This window comes from Papio anubis, chromosome 19 (genome assembly GCF_008728515.1).
Source record: "Papio anubis isolate 15944 chromosome 19, Panubis1.0, whole genome shotgun sequence".
In the NCBI taxonomy this organism is placed as follows: Eukaryota; Metazoa; Chordata; class Mammalia; order Primates; family Cercopithecidae; genus Papio; species Papio anubis.
The window spans coordinates 69,213,705-69,229,081 of NC_044994.1; the positions used below are offsets into that span (position 1 = coordinate 69,213,705).

Below are 15,377 nucleotides of genomic sequence, written 5' to 3' on the forward strand. Positions count from 1 at the left end.
AGACAGTGTGCTGTTGGCAGAGACAGACATAGAGACTAATGGAACAGAATAGAGAACCCAGAAATAGACCCACAGCAATAAGTGGAAATGATTTTTAACAAAGGTGCAAAAGCAATTGAATGGAAGAAGGATCATCTTTTCAACAAATAGTCCCAGAGCCACTGAACATTCATTGGCAAAACCCAAACCAAACCAAAACAAATAAGCCTCAACCTAAACCTCACACCTCATGTAAAAATTAACTCAAAATGGAAAAGAGACTTAAGTGTAAGATGTGAAACTATAAAATTTGTAGGGAACCTCAGGCCAGGTGAAGACTTAGACTTCACACCAAAAATCAAAATCCGAAAAAGGTAAAATTAATAAACTTGAATGCAGCAAACTCTAAAACTTTCTGCAAAAGACTCTGTGAAGAGGGTGAAAAAACAAGATAAACTGGTAGAAAATAATCACAGAGTGGTAAGGCCAGTATCTAGAAAATATAAAGAATTATGAAAACTCAGTTGTTAAAACCAAACAATCCAATTAAAAAGTGGGCAAAAGACATGAACAGACTTTTCACTAAGGAGGATACACAGATGGCCATAAGTACATAAAAAGGTCTTGATGTCATTAGCCATCAGGGCAATGCAAATTAAACCATCAGGAGATACCACTACACACTTATTAGAACAGATAAAATTAAAAAGAAAAAAATAGTGGCAATACCAAATGCCGCCCCGGCTGGGAAGGTCCTGAATCACTCACACACTGTCAGTGGGAATGCAAAATGGTGTAGCCATTCTGGAGAAGAGTTAGCAGTTTCTTACAGAATTAGACATGTGCTAACCATATGACTCAGCAATTGCACTCCTGGGCATTTATCCCAGAGAAATGAAAACTATGCTCACACAAAAACCTGTATATGAATGTTCACAGCAGCTCTGTTTGCAATAATCAAAACCTGGGAAGAATCCAAGCGCCCTTCCCGGGTGAACGGTTGAACACACCATGGTTCACCCAGATGGGGGAACACCACTGAGTAATTAAAAAGAAACACCTATGGACATGCTTGCCAACCTGGATGGGTCTCAAGGGAATTGTGTTTGGCGGAAAAATTCCGTCTCGAAAGGTTGCATAGTGTATGATTCCATTTATAGAGCATTCTTTATAGAAAATGGGAACCATACTGTGGTTGCCAGCCTTAGGGAGGGGAAAGGAGGAAGTCAGCTTGGCTATAAAGGGTAGCATTAAGGATCTTGTGATGAAACTGTCCTGTCCTCTGATGTGTTGGTGGTCACATGGTTCTACACGGGTGATAAAATTACACAGAATTAAGCACGCGTGCACAACACGCACGCACACACACACACAGAGCAGTCTATAAAGCGAGTACATGTAAACTGGTGGAATCTGAAGTCTGAACAAAGTTAATGGGTTGTATCAATATTCAATTTCTAGTTGTGGCATTGTACTATGGTTTTTAAGATACTATTGTTGGGGGAAACTGGTGAAGGGAATTGCATGTGAATCTACAATGATCTCAAAACAGGGTTTTACTATATTGCTTCAGTGAATATCCACTGTGTGTGTCTTATGCACACAGACCAGGTTTTCCCTAGAGGAGATACCTAGAAGTGGAATTGTTAGATCTTAGGATACACCCATCTTCAGTTTTTCTAGATCATTCTCTAACATCTTTGTTCCTAATTACATTCTACTTGAACTCATGTGAGGTCTAATTTTTCTGCACTTTCTCTAATATTTGGTATAGTCACAATTTAAATTTTTCCAGCATAGTAAAGGTAAAAAAAACCTTTTTGACATCTTAGTTTTGAATTCCCTGATTTCCAGAGGGTTAAAGTCCTTTTCGTATTTTATCAGTGCATTTGGGTTTTCTCTTCAGTCTCATATTTTACTCTTGAGCGACTTGTTTCAAATTACCACATTTTAGAACTGTTTCTGTAGTCTAGATCCTGGCCTCACATAGGTCTGTGTCTCCTCATCTTTTAGACATCCACCTATTTTTCACAATGGTGACTCCGACCAATGCAGTGCTGTTCACAGAGTCCAGAACAAAAGAACATTCAGAATGACATTTTTGCGCTTTAATGGCTATTGAGTCTGAGACATTGCTAATAGCTTGGGAACATGCTTTCATGGTTGTCACTGGCACTGCGGGAGATGTTGCTGTGGAAGGCAGCTTCAGCCGGCCGGAGAGATCAGCTGCCCTTCTGGCTGGCCTGTCCCACAGACGTCCCACAAACCTGGCCAGCCCACCTCTGCATAAGCAATTCCTTGCCACGAGTCTCTAATATATATCTCCACCTGCTTCTGTTTCTCTGGATGAAGCCTGTCCACTACAGGTTTTGACAGAGATTGAAAATCTCCTCTGGAGACTATTCCAGCGGCTCGCCTGGCATTTCTGCTCAGCTGGCATCAGGGCCTGTGGGGTGAGCACTCTTCCCTTACACAGCTCCACCGCTTCCTTTGGGGGTTCCAATGGGCCAATAGAAGTGTCTTACTACTTAATGGCCACTTATTTAAAATTATCCCAAGAGTAATTAGAGGCCAGGCACAGTGGCTCATGCCTGTAATCCTAGCACTTTGGGAGGCCGAGGTGGGCGAATCACTTGAGATCAGGAGTTTGAGACCAGCCTGGCAAACATGGTGCGGCCCCATCTCTACTAAAACAAAAACAAAAACAAACAAATTAAAAAACCCAAAAATGAGCCAGGCATGGTGGTGTGCCTCTGTAGTCCCAGGTACTGGGGAGGCTGAGGCAGGAGAATCTCTTGGACCCAGGAGGTGGAGGTTGCAGTGAGCCGAGATTGCACCACTGCACTCCAGCCTGGGCGACAGAGCAAGACTTTATCAAAAAAAAAAAGAAAAGAAAAGGAGTAATTAGAATATTTTTTCTTTTTTATTGACAACTAAGAAAGCTAAGGAGAGGATGATGAACAAAGACGGATGCCAGTGGCCTTATGGTCAAATCATTCTTGAAGGGAAACGTGTGCGGGACATCTCTGGGTATACTCACTCATCATTAGGGGTGGAATTTTAAAAGGAGGACCGAGGAATACCTTTGCAAGCCATCCTTTTCACCTCGGCGGTGCAGAGCAGCAGTTAGGCGCTGGTGCAGACTCCCTGGACTGAATCCTGCCCTCTTCTCATGTGCCCTTAGAATAACTTAACCTCTCTGAGCCTTGTTTCCTCATCAGTAAAAAATGAAGATACGAATAGGATGCCGACATCCAATGAGAGCATCCTAGGGCCGTCCCAACTGTTATCCGAGGTGACAAACCACTCTCAAAAGAGAGTCTGGCAATGTGCAAGTGGTGGATAAACACTCCCTGGGGACAGAAAAGGCACAGAGGAAGCTGCTAATCTTAAGCATGTCATATTTTTAAAGAACTTGGAGGAGGATTAAAAGTCAAACAAAATAACTTACAATTAACATTGACAAATTCAGGCAGAAATAGAAACACCACACGAAAGTGTGGTCTTTTTTTTTTTTTTTTTTTTTTTTCCAGCGTTTGGGGGCTAACTTTAATCAGTGCACACAGCTAGGACCACCACTGACCAAACTCAAACCCCATGTCTCAAATCATGGAGGAACTGTGAGCTACCAGGTGTAAAACAAGCGACGCATCTTACGCTTTCTTATCTCTGGGCAGAATTGTGATACTTTTGGAGGATTTTCAAAGAGGATTGAACAAAATAGCTTTGTTTAACCCGGAGTTAGCAGAAGTGGTTGCTTCAGAACAGTTAACTCCCTGGGAGTTACTCCAGCATTTACAACAATTTTTAACTGGGTTCTTTCCCCTCAGATTTCACAGAAAACAAAACAAAGCCCTAAAAAACAAAAGACACACACACACACACACACACATACACACACACACCCCTCTGCTGCGGTGCCCTTTCCCCTACAAAACCCTAAAAAACAAAAGACACACACACACACACACACACACACACACACACACACACCCTCTGCCGCGGTGCCCTTTCCCCTGGCCTTCTCTACTGAAAGGCAGGTGGGTTCCTGGCTCTCGGCCGTATCCACAGCCCCAGCCCCAAACGCTAAGGAGGTGCCCATCACTGGAGGTGGCCGCCAGGGAGCTCCGGGCAGGACCCTGCTCAATCCATATGGTTCCCTGACTTGAGGGTGACCGTCCTTAACCCGTCCCCCGGAGCTTCGCCAGATAAAATGTCCAAAACACACATTGGATGTTCCCTGACGTTTCCTTCCTCTGAAAAACTCTTTCCAGGCGGGACGTTCTGTGGTCAGACCAGGCAGAGGCCTCGCCGGAACGAAGTCCACGTCTCCCAACCCAGCACCCAGCGAGCCTACGCGCCCCTCACCCAGGCGCAGAGAAACCGAGCACTTGTTGATTCTCACGTTGTTGCAATTGGAAAACGGAACAAGGAACCAGAACGCGCCTGTTTCCAGCCAGAGTCGCACTGGGGTCCCCAAAGACGCTTGAACCTTTTCCCAAGCCCCACTCCACCTCCCAAAACGGGGGGCTCTGGTGGACGCGAAAGGACACAAGGCGCTGCCCCCGGCACCCTGGAAAATACAGTGTGGCGGCAAATGACCGCAGGTCACACACGCTGGCCTCGGCGGCCACCGAAACCGGACGCACCCGGCCCAGGACAGGCAGTGGGGCCCGGGAGGCGGCTGCAGGGAAGACCCGGGCGGGCCGGCGGGCGGCTGCAGGCGGCGCACGTGGGCTCAGGTGGGCGCAGCGACCGGCCGGGCGGAGGAGCCCGAGACAGGCCCTGCGAAGGCGGAAGCCCGGACCCGGGCTCTCGCGGCCGCCCTTGGAGCTCAGAGGGAGACTGCGCTTCGCCCTGGGGGCAGGGTCGGGGGCGCGATCGCGCGCGGGGCCCCAGGGGTGTGATTAGCAGGCGCCGCGAGCCGGGAGGACCCTCCAGCCCGCCCTGGCCGCCAGCGCCCTCTCCGCACCCGCCCAGAGTGGCCGCTTTTGACCGCCGTCCCCTCCCACCCTAGACTCCTCCCCTCAGCCCCACGGCCCGAGGCCGAGCGGTTGCAGCGACCCTGGGACCGCCGGGCCTGGCTGGAGACCACCCCTGGACAACTGTCAGGGTCCGGCCGCGGCGCTGTAAACCCCCGTCTACACCCGCGCCCACCCCCTCGCAGTGGGGATCGGGGCCGGCGACGTGGGTTCGGGTCAGGGAGGACGCCGGCTGCCACCTGCCCGGCCACCTGCGCCGCTGCCCAGGTTCCCCCTGCGCGTCCCCAGCCAAGAGCGGGACCCTGAGTCCGGGCGTCGGGACAGCTCCTGTCCCAGATCTTGCGTCCCAGGCTCCCGCGGGGCTTGGGTCCGGGGTCCCGCCCAGGTCTCTGCGGTCCCCACTCGGAGGGGCACAGAGACAAAGGCGGCAGAGCCGCCCGCCCGTCCCTGAGGGTCACCCACCGGCGCTGCGCTCGCTGCTCCGAGGCCGAGGGGCGCCGCGGGGTCCAAGGCCCTGCTCCCCCTGCTCTGCCCGGGCGGGCTCGTCTCGGCTTCAAGCGCCGACGCGCGGGGTCCCCGGGCAGCCTGCGCCGCCTTCCGGGGTCGGGAGACCGGGGCCGCCGGGGCTGGAGGCTGCTTCTCTCTGGCGCGCGGCGGCGGTGACTGACGGCGGCGGCTCGGAGGGACGGGCGCGCACCCCGCTCCCCGGCCCCGCCTCCCCGGGCTTCCTGCGAGCCAGGTAAACACAGGCCGATCCCGCCCGGCCCGCCCCACCTGGACGCGGCCGCCGGAGCCGCCCCGGGAGCTCGGAGGACCCGGGGCCCGCTCTGCCCACGCGGAACTCGGGGGGCGCACGGGGCCCACGCGCAGGGTCAGACCTCAGAGGGGCGGCCTGGAGCCTCGCCCGCTGCCGAACTGGGCTCTCAACTGCGGCCCGTCGACCCTTCCCGCGTGGCTTGGCCTGCGAACCCACCCCGACCCCGACCTCGACCTCGCGGGAGGAGTGCCAGGCCGCATCTCCCCGCGTCCTCAGGGGCTGGAAACCCCAGAAACTGCCGACGCACTTGGCGCGGCCCTGGCTCTGCAGGAGGAGTCAGCCCGGCCTGGAGGCGAAAGGAGCCTGGCAGGTCCTCCCGGGGCGCGCCCTCCCTCCCCTGGAGCCCAGGCCAGGCCCATGTCCGGCCGGCAGGTGCCCCGCTGGGAGCTGGGAGCTGGGAGCTGGGGGCGCACCTTCTCCTGCAGGACTGGCGCTGGAAGCGCGCGCGGAAAAGACAGGAAAACACGCGCAGGTGCGAGGAAGCAGCCTGGTCCCGTAGCCCGGAGACATCGTAGTCTTCGTCGCTCTCTTGTTAAAAAGAAAAAGCCTGCTGTTTAGCCGTGACTCACCTGCACACAGATTTAGGGGTCAGAGATCTTTCCCTGGATTCTCGGCCTCCTAATGGTGATGGAGGAGGCTGGGGGAGGCCCTGAATGAGGCCCCGCGTTCCTCCTGACCTACACCCCCAGTCAGGGATCTGGATCTGGAGCTTCCGGAGGCAGCCTGGGACCCACACAGTTTGTTAGGAAGTGAGGGAGAGAGGTGAGCCCTATCCCGGCCCTCGCTGGGAGGCGGGACACCGACTTCAGCGTGGGGTCGGGGTTGCGGCCTAAAACCAGCCTCTCCCAAAGGCCGGGAGGATTTAGCAACTGTGTTCAAATGCTGGCAACTGGAAGAGAAATAGGTCCACAACGACCCAAAAGCATTCAGTCTGGTGGTTTCCTCAGGAGAGATTTTCAAGTGGAGAGGGTAGGAAGGTTCTGGGACTTTCAGGCTGAAGGTGAGGAGGGAAAAGGGTGCCAAAGATAGTGTGTTTCTCCAATTTTTCTGCCCCCCAACCTCACTTTAAGTCAAGGATGAGCGGAGTGGGTGTGGGAGGTTGGACAGCTGCCCTAGGAGCACGGGTGGTGACAACGAACCCGGGTGCACCCAGGTCCCAGCTGAAGTCACTCAAAGCTCAGGCTGGGGAAGCTGGAACACTGGGTCCCGTTTTAGATACCTGTTTTAGCATCAGAAACAGCTTTTCCTCCCCAAAACATCTCTTGGCTTTATCTCAGTGACTCCACAGGGCGGGGCCACCTTCCTGCCTGCAGAGGTCCCTGTATGCTGGGCTCCAGAGCGTCCCTCAGGCCACAGTGACAGCAGCAGCACGTGGCCTTCTGTTTGGTGCTCCTGCTGCTGGTGTTTCAGCGGTTTCCTGAAACACTGCATATGCCAACAGTCAGCCCTGCAAATGTCAGGCTCCACAAGTTCCAGTTAAAAGTCTTTTTACAGTATTTATAAAATTGCACTGTGCATATTTTGTTGGGATGGAGTGTCCATGCAGATGGGCAGCCAGGCAGTTTTAAACATTCATGGATTCTTCAAAGAAAACATATAGATAATACTATTTAACAAAACAGTGGATTCACATTTGGATCAATTGGTCCTGTCTTGGGGGTTTTCATGCCCTCCTGGTTAGAAAAAGGACCCCAGGTTGAGGACGGTGGATGGAAGAAACAGGCTGGCATTTCACTGTCGAGAGACAAACTTTCACATGAAGATGTCCATGTAGCCCTCGGCAAAGTGACAGAGATTCACTGTGCTGAATAAAATGGAAAGGCATCTTTTGACAAGTAACCCATCAAAGCCTCATTGTGTCTTTGACATTTCTAAGAAAGTCACATTGCAGTTACCCCCATCTTTCACAAGGTACCAGAGAGCAGAAAGTTAGATCTCTCCGGCATCTCATATGGCAGCAAATAGCAAAATGTTTTGTGCATGAAATAAACTCAATAAATTTTTTGTTAAGTTGAATTCGACTCCAAATTACCCAAGCTAAAGGAAGTAAATGAATCTAAATAGTTTCCGACAGAACTCAGACTGCACGAACTTTGAGTTTTCTTTAGCTTCTTCATCAACAGATTTGTCTTTGTTATGATGTTTTGCTTAGGAAAGGACTGAACTTTTTTTTTTTTTTTTTTTTTTTCCAGATGGAGTCTCATTCTGTGGCCCAGGCTGGAGTGCAATGGCGCAATGTCGGCTCACTGCAACCTCCGCCTCCAAGGTTCAAGCGATTCTCATGCCTCAGCCTCCCGAGTAGCTGGGATTACAGGCAACTGCTACGATGGCCAGCTAATTTTTGTATTTTTAATAGAGATGGGGTTTCACCATGTTGGCCAGGCTGTTTTGGAACTGCTGACCTCAGATGGTCCACCTACCTCGGCATCCCAAAGTGCTGGGATTACAGGCCTGAGCCACCACACCCAGCCAGGACTGAATATGATTTTCAGACCTGGTCTACACCTCTCTGAGCCTCATTCCATTCATCGGTAGTGTGGAGGTAATAGTCATCCTCACATCAGGGCTGAACGCTCTCTTTCTGCAGCTCAGGCATCGGTGGATATCCAGGTATTGAGGTCTCCCTCATTCACCCAGGGGTTGATCACAGTTGTTTCCAAACAAGTTGTACTTCAGAGGAATTCTGCACTGGCTGTTGAGACGTTACTTCTGTTCACTCTGTTGCAATATATATTCACAACCTGGCCAGTGGGGCTTTCTTCCCACTTGAGGGTGTATTAGTCAGCTCAGCTGCCGTAACAAAATACCACAGACTGGGTGGCTTAAAAACAGATGTTATTCCAGCTCCGGAGTCTGGAAGTCCAAGATGAAGGTGCTGGCAGACTTGGCATTGGGCAAGGGCTTGCTTCTTGGTTCGTAAACGGCACCTTCTTTCTGTGTCTTGGGTGGTGGAGGGAGAGAAGGAGAAAGGGGAGGAGCCTGAGCTCTGGCCTCTTTTTCTTACAAAAACACTAATCTCATTATGAGGCCACCCTGACGGATTCAATCTAAGCTGAACTATCTTCCAAAGACCCTATGTCCAAATACCATTCCATGGGGGTTGTGGCTTTGACATATGAATTTTGTGGGGACAGACATGCAGTCCTTAATGGAGGGTTAGATTAAGACATGGGGGGAAAAAAAAGGAATGAATACTCAGCTTCCAAACCAGTCAACAGAATTCCCTGCGGGGAGTGGTGAAACGAGTGCCAGCCTCCCCAGGAGGTGGGAAGGAGCTGGGCCGGCAGGAATAGAGTGAGGGACAGGAGAGTCTTAGCCAGGCTCCAGCAGCTGGGAAGGAGCTGGGCTGGCAGGAATAGAGTGAGGGATAGGAGAGCCTTAGCCGGCCTCCCCAGGAGCTGGGAAAGAGCTGGGCCCGCAGGAGTAGAGTGAGGGACAGGAGAGCCTTAGCCGGGTCTGCAGGATGGATGGGGGTTGTGTACGTGCTAGACTGTGTGCTACGTTTGATGCTCCTGTAATAAGGCGATTAAATGTGACATCTTAACAACCAGCCCCAGGAAGCAGCCTGAGAGGATGGTAGGGTTGACGGGAAGTCCAGAGTATGCACAGTGGGAATGTGCATGGGAGCCATGGCAGACCTCAGAGGGAGCCGGGAAAGGCTCTGAAGATGGAACAGCCCTCTTGCAGGAGTGGGGTCAGAAGCCAGCTCTGAGGGAGGGAGACAGGCCCTAGAGGGGCTCAGAGGCAGGGCGAGTCGGCACCAGGCAGGCTTGGCCCTGGCTTCGGCGACCTCCCATTTCTGACCCAGACCTGCCTCTATGGTGCTCCTAATGCCACGTTCTTCCCGCACGAGGCTTCGTTTCTCTGGAGTTTGTCCTCAAAGGTGGAAAAACTGTTTCTACAGAGAAAGTTCACTGTTATGGGTTGAAGTGTGTCCCGGAAGAGAAAACTCAAAGTCCTGACCACCCAGTACCTGGGAAAGTGACTGTGCTTGGAAATAGCCTTTGCTGGTGTAATCAGGCGGAGACGAGGTCCTTGGGGGACTCCGGTGGGTGGCTGTGTCCTGTAAGCAGAGGGGACACTCAGAGGGAAGATGCCATGTGGAGACGGAGGCAGAAGTGAGAGTCATACATCCCGGAGCTGAGGGACGCTGAGGGCAGCAGAAGCTGGGAGAGGCACGGAGGGACCCTCCCCTAGAGCCCCGGCAGGAGCACAGGCCTGGCCACACCTGGATTTCGCACTCCTGGCCTCCCAACTGAGAGGCTACATTTCTGTTGTGAAGCCTCCCAGATGGTGACTTTCTGTTACAGCAGGGCCAGACAACAAGAGCCAATCCCTCCGGGTGAAAAACGGGCGTCCGCGCGTTCACTCTACAAAGCCTTTAAAGTGGAAGTCAAGCAACTCGGCCACAAAAGACACGAGGTGTGGGAGGAAGGCGAGCAGAGGAGACTCAGGAGGACCACAGGGCAAGGCCATGGGAGCCATTGTGGGGAGTGAGGTCAGGGGTCAGAAGTCAGGGTCTCTGCTTGTTCCCATCCATGGCCCCAACCATCCAAACCTCCTCTCTGAAGCTGTGCGCAGACAGCCCAGGGCAACACCTGGCCTCCTCGTCCCACCTGCAGGCTCCTAGCACCCTCCAGGTTCACAAACCCCGGGGGACAGTATCGGGCCACCCCACAGGAGAGACCCACCCCCTGCTGCCTGTGCCTGGTTCTTCCTCCCCCAGCTAAGAAGCCAAACCACCCTGAGCAGGTATCATCTGCTGCTTCCTTCCCAGAAGACCTCGGCCTGAGTCTTGTCATTTAGTGCCTTGCAAATGTGTGCTACACTCCTGACATACGCCTGGCACTGGGCCTTGGGGTCCTAGGAGCTGCTCACAGAGACGTTTGGGCCAGCGGTCATGTTAAGGCCAGTTGCAAAGGGTGGCAACAATAGCAGTTTGCGGGGACCTGGAAAACTCAGAGAGTGACCCACGAGTCCTGCCTGGACGTCAGGAAGACCCTGAGGGTGTCTTTCGAGGTGTCCTGGGGGAAATGCCAGGTGGAGAGGGGCAGGAGGGGCATTGAAGGTGTGCCAGGTGGAAGCACCAGCCAGCAAGGTCTCGGAAGCATGATGTGCTGAGGAACCATGGGGATTTTTGGAGCACAAAATGTGTGACCGAGAGAGACTGAACATCAGAGAACATCAGAGACCAAAGAGGAGTCTGGAGACATCAGCTGGGGCCAGGCCCTTTTGGAGCAGGCTCCTGCCAAGGAGCTTCAGGGCTGCCCTGGAGGAAGGAGAGGTTTGAGACCAAGGAGGGCGCTAATCAGAGGACGTGGGCTGGTGAGCGTGTGGACGGCTCTGGGGAGAGCAGAGAAGTGGGGCGGGGGAGATTCCAGCAGAGAAAGCTCTAGGGAAACCCATAGTCATTAGAGAGACCCGGGGTGCTTCTCTTGTTCCCTGCACTGTTTGAGGAGCCTGGTGCATGAGCCGTGAAGTCCTCAAGGCGAGCAGCCTTCAGAGGAGCTCATGGATTCTCCACGCTGCGCAGGGTAGTGACTCCCTGAGGGTGTCAACTACACTGTGAGCTCCTCAAGGACAGGCATGGGACCGTCGCTTAGGTACTTCAAGCACTCAGAAGAGTGCCTGGCACACAGAAGGCCCTCGGTAAATATTTACTGGATTTGTTGCAAGAAAGGGCTAGAGTACGGCGTGGGCAGCAGGCAGTCTGGCTGCACACCAGACTCCGAATCAAAAAAAAAAAAAAAAAAAAAAAAAAGGTTAGGAGACCGAGCTCCTCCTGTTGGTCTCTCCCGGCCATATATTTATGTCTCTTCTTGGATAAAGCATTTCATATTTCTGCGACTTCGTTTCTTCATAGCTTAAGTGAAATGGGATTAGGTGATTATTTGACAGCAAATATCATAAGCCTTGAGGACACACTAATATTTTCAAGTGTGTTTTATAATCAGGAATTATGGGAGAATGACTTAGTATTTAAAGCTTTTGGCTAAATTGTACAAGATAAATGAAACTCAGTAGTTTTTACTGACGCGAACTCGCTTTTTGGCTTTGTGCTGTAGTATCTATTAAAGTATCCAATACTAATTGAAAGATGCCAGCATGGTGTTCAGTTATTTTGGATATCTTTATTATTACTGTTTCTGGGATTGAACATTTATATGTAACCGTTCTTATGGCAACCAAAAACAAAAATTTCAGAAATTCATCTCGGTTAGGAAAATAAATTCGCTTCTCTATTTGCAGAAGGATGTGTGCCATAGGTTATTAAAATAAATGCAAATTAACATACAGCCTCATTGAGCATGGATTATATGATATAACCAGTGATTTTAGCTTTTTTTTTTCTTTGAGATGGGGTCTTGCTCTTTCTCCCAGGCAGGAGTGCAGTGACGTGATCTCGGCTCACTGCAACCTCCACCTCCCGGGCTTGAGTGATTCTCTTGCCTCAGCCTCCTGAGTAGCCGGGACTACAGACGTGTGCTACCATGCCTGGCTAATTTTTGTACTTTTTTTTTTTTTTTTTTAGTAAAGATGGGGTTTCATCATGTTGTCCAGGTTGGTCTCAAACTCCTGACCTCAAGTGATCCACTCGCCTTGGCTTCCCAAAGTGCTGGGATTACAGGCATGAACCACTGCACCCGGCCGTTTTTAACTTGATGGTATCATAATGTGTGATCAGGTTTATATGGAGAAAAGCAGTCTACACTACTGCAGTTATTTTTAATGTTAAATTTCTCTATGACACTACATCCTAGGTCTGACACTGCAGTTCACCAAGGAGCCATGTCTCCCAGGCAGAATGGAGATCCATCTTTCCTGGCCCTGCCTCTCTGCCTTCTCTGAGCCAGTGTTCTAGTTGTCCCCAGGAATGATCTCCCTGACCATCCAGGGCTCAGGCCCTGAACCTAGGAATTGTCCCAGATGCTTTGCACCCCCATGTACCTAAGCTGTTGACACATCCTGTCCCTCTGTCCCCCAAACTTCCTTGTTCTCTGCATGTCCGTTCTTCACCTCGCCCAAGCTGCCCTGAGGCTCCCCAGGCTGCAGTGGCTGTTTCAGTCCACACCATGGAGAGATGGGTTCTTTAGCCCTGCGTTGGTCACACCACATCCCTCACTTGAAGTCCTGCAGTGTTTCCCATGTGATATGGTTTGGCTGTGTCCCCACCCAAATCTCACCTTGAATGTTAAAATCCCCATGTGTCAAGGCCAGGACGAAGTGGAGAGAATTGAATCACAGGCGGTTCCCCCATACTGTTCTCATGATAGTGAATAAGTCTCATGAGATCTGATGGTTTTATAAAGGGCAGTTCCCAAGCACAAGCTCTCTTGCCTGCCGCCATGTAAGACTTGCCTTTGCTTCTCCTTTGCCTTCTGCCATGACTGTGAGGTCTCCCCAGCCATGTGTAACTGTGAGTTCGTGAGTCCATTAAAGCTCTTTCCTTTATAAATTACCCGGTCTTGGGTATGTTTTTATTAGCAGCGTGAGAACAGACTAATATACCATGGCCTTTAGAATAAAATCCACCCACCTTCCCCTGCTTGGCTGTGCCCCTCAGAGCCCCCTCTAATACACCCTCTGTGTCTCATGTTTGCCTCCCGTGTTTCTGCCTCCTCCGTTTCTGCTGAGCTGTTTTCTCTTCTCCACAAGCCCCCCAACATCAGCCCATTTTTCTAGTCATTTGGGCCTGCACTTAGAAATCCCTTCCTCCTTCAAGGGGCACAGAGTTTCTCTTTTGTAAGGCAAAGAGGGTTCTGGTTGTGGAAGGAGGTGATGGCTGCAGGAAGATGTGAAATTGCTAATGCCACTGAGCTGTGCACCCAAACATGCTTATGATGATTGATTTTATAGCATGTGTATTTTACCACAATTAAAAAAAAAATCCTCTTCTAGTGAGACCTATCCTGGCCTCCTATTTGGAAGCAGCCATCTCATCAGTGTCTCACATCACTGTGTTGTCTCTGCACTGCACTGACAATATGACCTGGCACCTTCCTGCTTATTTACTGGCTGTGTTGCACACTCTCAGCCTCCTGCATTGTTAGCACCTGAGCTCCACACAGGCAGGGGCCTCGCCCTTCCTGCTGACTTCTGCCTTGTCAATCCCTCTGGCAGGTAGGGCTTCAGTGCAGCACCCGAGTGATGGTCAGGCCCCACGTGACCCAGTCTGGCTCAGAGAAGCACAGTTTATCAGCTAAAAGGAATGCAAATGACTGTAAACCACTCTGATTACTCTCTGAGAGTACAGGAGAGAGGGAAGCATCTCTCTAATGCCCACAGACTCCACTAACCACCCTCTCCCTCTAGCTCTGCTGCTCTCATTAACACAGAGGATGGCGTCTCCCCAGAATGCTCTCCTCTTATGTTTAATTAAATCCTTTTCATTATTTTCTTTGCAGGAAATGGAAGACCAAAGTCAAAATAGTTGAGTAACACACGGCACTTACTATGTTGTAAGTGTTTTAGAGACTTCCACGATTTCATCCTCACAACATGATGCTCAGGGACATGGGGCCAGGTCCACAGCCCAAGAAGGTGAGTGTCCACTTGGAGACATGGAACCAGGTCCACAGCATGAGAGGGTGAGCGTCCACTCAGGGACACGAGGCCAAGTCCACAGTGTGAGAGGATGAACATCCACTCAGGGACACAGGGCCAGAGGGTGAACGCCCACTCAAGGACATAGAACCAGGTCCACAGCCCGAGAGGGTGAGCGTCCACTCAGGCACATGGGGTCTTCCTCACATACATTTACTTTTCAAAATTACCAGAAATCTTGGCTGGGTGTGGTGACTCATGCCTGTAATCCCAACACTTTGGGAGGTGGAGGCAGGCAGATCATTTGAGGTCAGGAGTTTGAAACCAGCTTGGGCATCATGGCGAAACCCCTGTCTCTACTAAAAATATACAAAAATTAGCCAGGCTTGGTGACAGGCACCTGCAGAACCAGCTATTTGGGAGGCCGAAGCAGGAGAATCACTTGAACCCAGGAGACCGAGGTTGCAGTGAGCTGAGATTGTGCCACTGCACTCCAGCCAACAGAGGACAACAGAGGGGGACATTGTCTCATTAAAATAAATAAATAAATAAATAAAGACCAGACATCCCTTTTGCCCCTCCCCTACAATGGCATTAAACTGAGTGCCACCCACATGAGGCCATCAGCTCCGAGCCCAGGATATCTGGTCAGGTGAAGCTCTCTGCATCTTCTGGGGTGTGGCTCTGGGTTTGGTGGTGGGATGGTGGAGGGAGCTACAGAGTAAGTATAAGTAGACTGCCATGGAGAGGAGGAGAGAGGAAAGCCATGGGCAACTCTGCGGTCCAGACAAGGACCCAGTGGCCATGCCCCTGACTCTGTGTCTGTCTGTGATATGGTTTGGCTGTGTCCCCACCCAAATCTCATCTTGCATTGTAATTCCCAGAATTCCCACATGTCACTGGAGAAACCCAGTGGGAGGTGACTGAATGATGGAGGTGGATCATTCATGTGCTGCTCTTGTGATAGTGAATGAGTCTCAGAAGATCTCATGGTTTTAAAAACAGGAGTTTCCCTGCACAACCTCCCTTCTCTTGTCTGCTGCCATGTGAGATGT

General features: G+C 51.4%; 1 protein-coding gene and 1 long non-coding RNA gene across 8 annotated transcripts in view; one reads left to right on the forward strand and one right to left on the reverse strand.

Moving 5' to 3' along the window:
* The window catches only part of MBP (myelin basic protein), a 149,987-nt gene extending 144,455 nt beyond the window's left edge, over nucleotides 1-5,532 (reverse strand). For all 7 annotated transcript variants that reach the window (XR_002518582.2, XR_002518581.2, XM_009192935.4 and 4 more), the window contains exon 1: nucleotides 5,424-5,532. The gene's annotated coding sequence lies outside the window, so the exon portion shown is untranslated. The remainder of the gene's footprint in view (nucleotides 1-5,423) is intronic.
* A 2,619-nt stretch (nucleotides 5,533-8,151) lies between these two features.
* Nucleotides 8,152-15,373, forward strand: LOC116271499. The gene is made up of 3 exons (XR_004180117.1): nucleotides 8,152-8,388; nucleotides 14,184-14,319; nucleotides 15,207-15,373. It is a non-coding gene; the product is annotated as an uncharacterized LOC116271499 (long non-coding RNA).
* Nucleotides 15,374-15,377: the final 4 nt, after the last annotated feature.